The following is a 10,373-nucleotide window of genomic DNA, read 5'->3' on the forward strand; positions in this document are numbered from 1 at the left end:
GTGTTATGTGAGTTGTCAAAGCAACATGAGACAACAAATAGAGCTGCAACGAGACAAAATCAGCAGTGCGTCTGTCAGAATAACTGCCTAATTCACTGTCACAGGAAATCAAAAGTAATCAGTCTGGGAAATAATGAAAATGATGCAAAACAAAAGACAAACTGCTCCATAGTTTTGCAGCAAGCTATCATTGTCAAAAATGACAATGTAATTTTTATGTCAGTTCCAAGCATCCTTTTATCTTTTGATACTATCATGAAATTTTTGCCACAATGATGTTGCAGATTATTAGGGAGAAAATGTGCTCAATCTTATCTCACCTGTTTACACAATGTGGGCGGCTCCATGCTGGGGGAAGAAAAAGCAATTTCACAGCTTCCTTTCATTTTCAGCCAGTGTACATATCTGGCTGTTGGTTGCAATTATTACCACGCTCTACATACAGCTCTTACGCTGTTGAAAGAAAGGACTCCTTCCATCAATTGAGAAATGCATCATAGGTTAAAGGTGGTCTTTTCATGCCATTATGGTTGAGCTGATCATAGTTTCCTTAGCACACGAGGGATGTATTATTGATCTAATTGCAATTACAGTACTGCTCCCTGCAATGGCTCCAAACCTAAATAAAAACCCTCTCAGTGGCTGGATTGAATGTGTCTTCTGTTTTCCCCCCATAACAATAGCCCTTACATTTAATTTATGAATATATACCAGTATATATCAGTCATTATCATAACTGACATATTTAATTACACTGGTACGGAAGTTATGGAAACACAGACGTTAATCAAAGCATATTCATCAAATCAGGTCTGGTGAGGGAAAGAAGCGCACTGGGCTAGTTCCTGCTAATTAGCATGGCAATTATTGTAAGCTGTCACAGTTCTTAAGCAACAGGGTGGACCGTGTGTGCTCCAGAGCGTAATCCCTCACAAATTACAAGATAATGGAGGCAAAGAGAGGCCACTGCTTCAAAAGGAACCAGGAGATAGTATCCCCAGCAGGGACATTTTAGGGACAGGCAGGGAGAGAGACGGCGAGCGAGGGAAAGGTAGGAGAAAGAAGTACAGCATGTATTCCCCTCATGCAGAGCAGGCTGAGTAGGAGAGGCTTCTTTGACTGCTTTGTTAAATGATTGAATACAAAGGATTTTTTTTTTTTTAAAAACACATTATGCTTCCTAGTTATAAAATGTTTCTGTACGATAAGTGCCAACCATGAATCCCCATTGATTCTACTTTATTTCAAGGTGTATGTGTGAGCTCAGAGGCTTGTTTAGCTAAGAAGCACAGACCAATTGTCCTTCTCTCTCCTTAAGTCCAACACGTTGGCAGTGTGGAGCAACACAAACTATACAAAGCATACAGTATTATAACTAGGATTCATCAGTTTTTTTTAGTCGCATAAGAGTTCTTGAAAGCTGTATCCTTGTCAGTTGTAGCATTTATGATATAGTGCATATCCTTGTCCTGAGATTACACTGTAATTCTGCATGGATTTTCACTTAAACACAAGATACTTGTGCCCTAATGGAAAGGATAAGTGCTCAGTGAAGAAACCCCTCCCATTGCACCCTCCTAATTCTTATAAATTACATGACCTACCACACGGCCCTTAGTGGTCACCGCAACCCCAACAGCATGGCCACCTTCAACAGAGCCAGGCTACGTTAATAATAAATACTCTACCACATGGCTCCTAATGGCTCCCATAACCCTGCAAGCCAATCGTGTAGATAAATGGGCAGCGAGAGCCAGCACATCAACGAGGTTATCGAACGGGCACCTCCCTTCACCGGTGTTTCGTCAAGTTAGGTCCACGATACCTCGGGGAGGCTCAACAGTTAGCTCCATTGACCCACAACAACCCCCCTCCATGCTAGTCTCACCACGCATCATACCCACAGGCAGAACTTCTGTGTGCTATCCTCTCAAAAGGAAATACTTACTCTATTTACAGTTACATGGTATCTGTATCTCAATATCATATCTGGATAAAAAAGAAATGCATGTTGAGGTATGGTGTGAATGCCTGGACCAAATTGGATTTCTGCCAGGTGGAAAGGTAATCTGTAAGTCAAGAAAAAAAACCTCTCTGTCCGTTTTTGTGCTTATGTAAAGGAAGTGAGAGTAGGATTTTCCTATGAAACAATGTATGGACTTGTACCACACTAATCCTCTGATCATTATGAGCCAATAGTTGTGTGTTGTTCTGCACAATCCCTGCACTCTGCGTGTACTTTCTCATTTTGCAGCAAAGAACAGCATTAAGTGTGAGGTTGCGAGGACCTCGTCTCTCTTGAAATTGATGCCTGAGAAAATTGGATTCTATTGAAAACGTACAGAACAGGTGCCAAATTTTAATCATGCTTTCAAGAGTAAGCAACTGGTCTTGTTAAGCTGGATAGAAGGGGCCAGCCTTGTACTTTGGTTTTCTAAACCCACTCGACACATTGTATCGTTGTGCCTTTAAGCATGAATGGCAAAAGCTTCAAGTTCACTGACTAACAAGGCTTCCATACTAAAAAGGGATTTATAAATACATGATCCCGACCATGGACTGTGTAAAGGGATTGAAAACATGACAGCTCCCTAAAAGTGAAGCCAAAACATTTCGAGCGCCCCCTGCTGACTGGCTGCAGTATAGGTCATAAAGCCCGCCTCCTCAATGTTAACAGATGGGACACGAGCCAAACTATAAAATCAAAATACATGCCAAATACATTTTTCTCAAACATGGTTTCTGTCATTACAGTTAGTTCTTATCATGCTGATTTACGTCAAAATTTTTCTGACATGGTTATTTTTAATTAGTTATTTGATGCTGTAAAAAGGATGATTGACAGCTCTGTTGACAAATAAGGCTCCTGCAGCCAATCAGTTCCAGATTAGCAGAGTGGAGTAGGAACAGCGAGAGGAGACATAACTAAAACAATCACTACAGTCATTGAAGTTTACATATCTGTGAACGTCTGCTACAGAGCAACACAAGAAGCGGTTCTGCTGTTAAATACGCTGACGTGCGGGATCTTTGCTGTTTTTTTGGGGGGTTTTTTCAGTAAGATAAGTGTGTGTTTTGGTGGCTACGGCGGCTCCACCCACCGATCTCTACTGCGCAGCTCTGACTCCAAATCACGTCAACATCGCAAGATGGCAGCACCTATCACGGCGGCTATTTTGGCATCAGTTCTGTAAAATGAGAGCAGATGGAGATGTGTCGTCTTTCTATATATACAGTCATCGATCCCGACCCTATCCATGGTGTTGCTTCTGTTTAGCAGGGAAAACACATGTTTGTTGACAAGTTAGCTAGCCCTGTCAAATTAATTTCCCTAAATAGATATAATGAAAAAAATGGGGGGACTTGTTGCTGACAGCAAATGCCCGCAGATCAGATTCCGTTATCCAGATCACATGGTGGGTATAAATTGGGGTCACTGGTCAACAACAGGAGAGTGAGAATGGGGCCAGTGAAGTGTAGTTTAAACACCCACACAGCCCTGAGAAGAGCTCTAAACAGGAAAACAACTGTGTGGGCGGGAATTTGTAATCTACTTTATGCTTAAGTTTTTAAAGAAATAATGATACGTGATTAGTTATTTTCTGTCTTCTCTTTTATTAGTTATGTTTTACATGGAAATAAGCCCACATGGCACATCTATCACAAAGTTAATGCTTCATGACGTTACTTTCACTTCAAACACACCTCATACCTCATACATACAATTATATTGTTTCTACTTTGATTGAACCCCAGTGGATCATTACATTTACATTTTATTCTCACAGGGGTTTAGTCAATAGCACTGATAGGTGTTAAGGCGCAACTCATTTATATTCATAGAAGAGAATATAATTGTAAAATAATTGCTTTAATACTGCCCTGATATCACAGGATAGATGCTGGGATAGATTACCTCGTTTCATTTGTCTGTTCACGAGTCTGTTGACTTTTAGTAAGCAAATTGAAGGAAACAATCTAATTTCAATCTTTATATTTACATCCCAATCGCTGAAATGTATTCAAAAGCAAATAGAAGCAGCACGTCTTGCCAAAACATCATCCAGATTTTCATCACAACAGTTGAAATTGAAATAAACCACCAAGCCATGTTTGTTGTATTGTGGTTATTTAACATTCAGGGGTTTTTTTAACGCTGAAATTATAAATATTAGATGTGCATTGATATTTATGATCATGGCTCAGTCAATGAATGTTGATATGAGGGGCAGGGAACAGTGATGCTTGGAGCTTTTGGAAATGAGATGAAAAATTAAACAAGTCCAAGTAGTGTGATGACGAGGCTCGCCCACAGCATTTCAATGAGCCTCTGTGGATGTGAAGCATAAGGGAAATGTCAGCACCCTTCATCTCACAAGCAGCTCTGCCAAACAGACTGAGAAGCCATCCCAATATGAGTTCAGTTTTCTTATCAATGAGCATTTATTATGTATACTGTGACGGCTCTGACGTGGTGAGGCGACTGACACTATCACAGGATATTTCTGTTGTGTTCACATAGCAATAATCCCATACAAATCATGCCTGTATATATTCCTCTCACATCTGTTGTCCATCACTATTTCATTGAAACTTTATGTAACAGAAAAAATGCTCATAACATGATATGGCACAGTCTGTGAGTAAACAGATTCTTTTTTTCTCCTTGTGACTCTGGCATCCAAAGACAGTTGGATGTAAATTTTCAACTCCTGCATCCCTCAGAACACGACAGAGCCAAGACAAAGCAAATCTGCAGTACTGGATGAGGACTCCTTACTCATGTAATCCAAAATAATGCGTCTGTTTATACTTTTGTTTGCTGAACGTGAAAATATCACTTGATATTTCAGTGATTTGAAAAAAGACCAGAGATGGGAATTAGGAATTAGGAAAACATAAACATTAAAGATTTGAGACTGAGACAGTTTAGTGTTTCTGATAGCTGTGCAGCATTGCATTTTACAGATTTAAAGTGGTTATCTCAAATATCTCAGTTTCGTTGTCTTTGGCGGCACCTGTGGTGGTAAACAGTAATGGCGGGAGCACACCTCACAGATATCCAGACAGTGTTGCATGTGTGACGTTGTCCCACGGTTGGCTCCGGTTGTAATTCTTGATTTTCCTGGCTGACGGTCGCTTTCCTTTTTAGACTGTTTGCCTTCATCTGAGCGTCGAATTTGTTTCTTTTTCTTTGGATTTTCACTTATTTTTTAAGTTGTGTCTGTAGTCATGGATCTTTTCTTTGTTTGTTCAGCCACAGTAGATTACTGTTTACTCGCAACACTTGCAGAGACCGTAAAAACAGCCGCTATTCACACAAGTGTGATTGTGGCATTAGCTCCGCCTACCCTCTCTGGCAGACCAACCACTGCTAGGTGATGGAAAACGCGTCACTAACTGGGCGCTGCTTCTGATTTTTCTGCGAAAGTCGCACCCAACACCCAGTCCATAATAATACTATATACTGCAAGTGCAAAGGCTTTCTTCAGTGGGCCATAGCCTCAATCACCGTTGTGTTACTCATTCAGAGATAGATAGTGACTTAGCAGACATTTATTTACATGAAAAAAGGCTTGCTTAGGCAAATATAAGGCTGCACGTCTATTTTCATACAAATTCAGATCAAAAATAAAATCTAAAGGGTAGCCTGCACTTTCTCTTGACATCTTAATGTGGGAAAAATACTGAATTCAAATCAAGCACACTGAGTTAATGAAAGTCATCTCTATGATGTCAATCAAAAATGTCACCTGCTATCCATTGCCAGGGAAGGACTTATGAATTTTTTTTACTCAGTTTTCTTTGTTTTTCCCATCATCCATCTGCCAAGTTAGTTCTTACTTGCAAAATTGTAAAGAAAGCAGAACTGGTAGTGACAAGAACCATAATTGAAAAGGCTTTTAGTTTTATTGTGTTTTTAGCTTCGACAATTTTACTTGTATGTCAGGAATATATTTGCATTCTTGTGTTTAGCTTTAGTATTGTTGCATATCTAGGTGTTTCTTAAGCTTAAAACCATTAAGCAATATCACAAGAGAGGGAGTGATGTTGTGCTGAATATCAGCACTGCTGTGATTTAGTCTGAAAATTAATCCGGTCTAAATCCAAAAAACAATCAGGGTTAGCTTTTCACGCAGCTGGCCAGCGACTCTGTACAAACTAGCGTATTCCGGCTTCTATGTGACTAGTCTTGGCAGCGCGTACGCAGATGTTGTATCAGTCAGGAGCTATGGCAACGGTAAATTTCCTGTCCTTCCTTTGCTGACAATGGCATGTACTGCTAAAGAAGCAATAAGAAGGAAGACCTTGGAGGAGTCAAAAGCTACCAAGAAATCCCTCAATAAAAAAAGGGATGAAACTTCACTGGACTTTTGTTGCCAAGCAACCCAAACATTCTCTTGAACTCTGTCTACAGGTTACCACAGATCAGCAGTTTTTTATCATGTGCAGTTATCAGTATGTTTTAATTTATCATGCAGCCAGTGAAGTAAGGGTCTGCTGAGTGATTCAGAGGTACCAGCTTGATCAATGTAAATGTACACGGTCTGCTGTAATGTCAATTATTGTAACTGTATTCAGAACACCTGGCTGAGGTGGAGTGATACACAGAGTAAAAAGTCCCAGTAACTCATGGAACAGCACTCATGGAATGCCTCTCGGAACTATGTGTTGTATAACAAATAATAACTTAAGGACAAGTGTAAATGCAGATATAAAAATATATATTCAGTAAGTTTTGATGTTCAGATAAAGAACAATGTCTACCCTGGATATGCAGACAGTTTATACAGTTAGAAGTGTAAACTGCAACTTTTTGTACTCTGAATATGTTTTTGGAAAGACTCCTTAAAGGAAAGGGAGAAATGGGATGTGCACTGTACATGTTATCAGTTTAATTTTAGCAGTGCTTATTATGGATAGCCAGGCTGTTACAGTATGATCAGAGCATCAGTTCTCCAGCCCTGCACACAAACACAAACACTTGAGTACTGAAGTAATGGAGAACCACAGCAGGACTCGGTATAATCGGCAACACTAGAGCCTCTGTGTTCCCTCTGTGGCACTGCTTTGTTTCTGAGTGCCCTCCATTTTCAGATGACTCACTGCACTTGCACCTGCCAAATTGATTGCTTCCCCGATACACTTTCCTTGCATTCTGTTTAATATGTATGCAGCAGTTTAACATATTTTATACAGGAAACGCATAATTATATTTAAATTGATACGCCTGTGGAGATGCTGCTCCAAGTATCTCATTGTTCCTCTCTGTGTTGTTGAGAACACTTAAAGCGTGACCTTTGAAGTAGTGATTTAATATTAATGTGCAGTTGAGACACCTGCAGATCTTTACATTATGTATGGCACTTATTTCATTCTTGGGAAAGAATATTTCTAATCTGATAAGGGCAAATAAAAATCAAGAGCAATTTTGTAAGAATGGCCACTAAAAACTACCTGAATATTGAACTTACAACCTGGCCTTCTAAAGGACAGTTTTACAGATTTGTGCAGCTACGATTCAGCAGGGTTTGAAACCACTCAAGTTAGAAAAGTTATTTGTCTGTCATCCTTTTTCTAATAAAAGTAGAGCAGTTAGATAAGATAGCTAGACTATTTTTCTATTAAGGCTGTTATCTGGGTATGACGAGCATGACTAGCATCACTGGTATCTTGAGATAACATAGCTTGTTGTCTTGTGGTAACGGGTTAACTTATCCCGAGAAGTTGTTACAATGCTGCATTTTGCCTCAAGTTTGGTTTGTGTTTCACACGGCAGCTTTGCAGCGGACCAAAAGTGCTTTCTGATTGGTCAGAATTTCCAAGTGGGATGACTCTCTGAAGTAAACCAAGAGAGACACTCAACACAATCGCAGACTTTAATATCTTGTTTTCTGAGTTGTTTTTTTTTAACTTTTAACTGACATTGTTCCACATGTCGATAAGTTCCATTCTAGTTTTTCACTGAACAGTTTGAATACCTCCGTATTCTTGTGCATTTCAACAAGAGCTCTATCAGAGCCCTCACATCGTGGCTCCCCCACATTTCTCCTCTACTCATCTTGCTGCCTGGCCGTTAACAACCCACAATGCACAGTTGTTTGGTTTGCTTCCTATATTAGGTCCTACTTTAAGTCAGATTACATTCTCACCTGACTCAAACCGGACCGTGGTTCATTTGGAAACGAGTCCTGTCTTTTCTTGCAGACCATGGTCCGATGGTTTGGTCCGCACCAGAGTTCGAATGCGTGTTCTCACCTGGCCAAATGAACCAGACTTTCTGAAAGTCCGGACCAAAGCTGTCCAGTGTGAAAGCACCCTAAGTTGCTACAGACACCGTCTATGCATGCTGACGTGGTGCTGACACTTGATAATATCTATAAAGATATCAACTTTTTGTACTCTTGTGATAATGGGTTGATTATCTTCTTATCTCTAGATTACAGGGCCACAAAATAATTAACTTGTGATAGTAGAGATGATGGCATTAAAAAATGTTAAGTACGGCCGCTCTTTGCCTCCATACATTTACAGTTTGTTAAATGAAAGTTTATTCCCTAAACTTCCCTTCAATATGCATTACATAATGTAGAACTCTATATATGTATGCTCACGTTCTATAAGATCATTATAACACATTTTATCACATTTTAAACCATTTCTCTTTTGCAAAAACTGACACATTAACTGCAAATGATGAATTAAGAGAAGCAGGAAAAGCTTCTTATGAAATTAGAACAGACATTTCTCTTTAATTGAGCTCATTGTGAACTACACTGGTAAGGAGTCTGAATGAAGCTGCATTCAACTCCTGTGCTCGCTGTGTTTCCTTGCTCCGTTTCTAGTGTTGCCACTGTGGCGTGACTAACTCGGAGAGATGGCCGTGGTTCCATTTGTGAGAAAATTGTAGTAATTCTAGCCGGGATGCTTCAGTCACTTCTACTGTTCTGTAGTGTTTCTCATTTCTGTAGGACCACAGCTGCAGCACTGACAGGAGTGTAACAGAATGCAAATCAGGTCTACAGCTTCCTCTACTGTGTGTGCAGAGGGAGGTTATACACACACCATACAGTGTGGTTGAAACACTTTCTGCATTCCTCACAGTATATTGTTGACCAACCATTTTTTTTATATATTAATCTTACATCTGTCTGCTAATTACCCTTACTATTCAAAGATGATAATATATCACAAATTGTTCACAAATAACGCAAACTTTTCAACACAATCAGGGATACGACGACAAACTTTAAGGCAATCAAAGCAAATTATCACCAGCCAATCACAGCACAAGGCGGGATTAACACGGGATCTATTTGGAAAAAAAATATGCAGCCATGACAGATCGTTGTGTGCTAGCTAGGCACACAGTAATCTAGGCATGCCAACCTTGTCACTTCAACAAAACAATGAACTAAACTAAGAAAGCTTTGATTCCTTCATACAGAAGGACAAAAATACAGCATGGACTAGTTTAGCTAGTCTGATTAAAGTCTAATTAAAGGGCCAGTTCGCCGATTTTCAACCTCAGTCCTATCGTGCTATTATGGGGAGCTAATGCCATTATGGTAGAAAAAAAATGCAATTTCACTCTGTGCCTTTGGAGGACGCTATCTGCTTCTCCAATGGGCCCTGGAAAACATCTGCGTCATCTGGCGGAGGCCAGGGAGCCTTCTAAAGCACACTCCCTCAATCTAGGACGCCCGCCTCCGATGTCTGCAGTGTTTTCTTGAATAAACCACATACGGTAAAATGTAATGATTTGTTCCGTGAGGTGTCTTGAAACGCTGCCTGCTCTCCTGTTTTCCTTCCCAGACATTCCACATTTATAACTGAGTCATGTCTCGTTCAAAATCGTCATTTGAAATGTAGACTGCAGACCTGAAGTTTTTTTAGACAATCCACTGGTATATTCTCGTTGTATTTCGGATTCTGTACCGCTCTGAGCCATTGCGTTTCTTGCTCGGTCGTTCCTTTCAGATGGAGGGGCGCAGTGCACACTGGGTGTTGTAGGAATGTAGAATGGGCGAAACCACAAGGTATTTGTACAACTTTCTCCACAGCTATGGTCCCAATATTAAATATTATTGCTTCTATTGATTACAGAGAACACCAGCTTTGATTGACAGTGGCTTTTTCCAGGGGTGAATTGCTCCTTTAAAATCAGGAGTAGTAGTAGTAGTAGTAGTTTTAGTTTCCCTCTGAAATCAGAGTAGTATCGTCTGATCATTTTCGAGCAGGCTTTTGTTGTACGTAGGAAAGCAGTAGGAACGCATTGGCTGTACAGTAATACAATCCCAAAACTCCACTGGCTATCAACTGACAATGATTTAGCATTTTATTAATCTCGACACAATCTTGGACCAGGCATC

The sequence above is a fragment of the Semicossyphus pulcher genome, unplaced genomic scaffold (genome assembly GCF_022749685.1).
Source record: "Semicossyphus pulcher isolate SPU_LCO1_2020_fin unplaced genomic scaffold, fSemPul1.0.p SCAF_7, whole genome shotgun sequence".
Classification (NCBI taxonomy): Eukaryota; Metazoa; Chordata; class Actinopteri; order Labriformes; family Labridae; genus Semicossyphus; species Semicossyphus pulcher.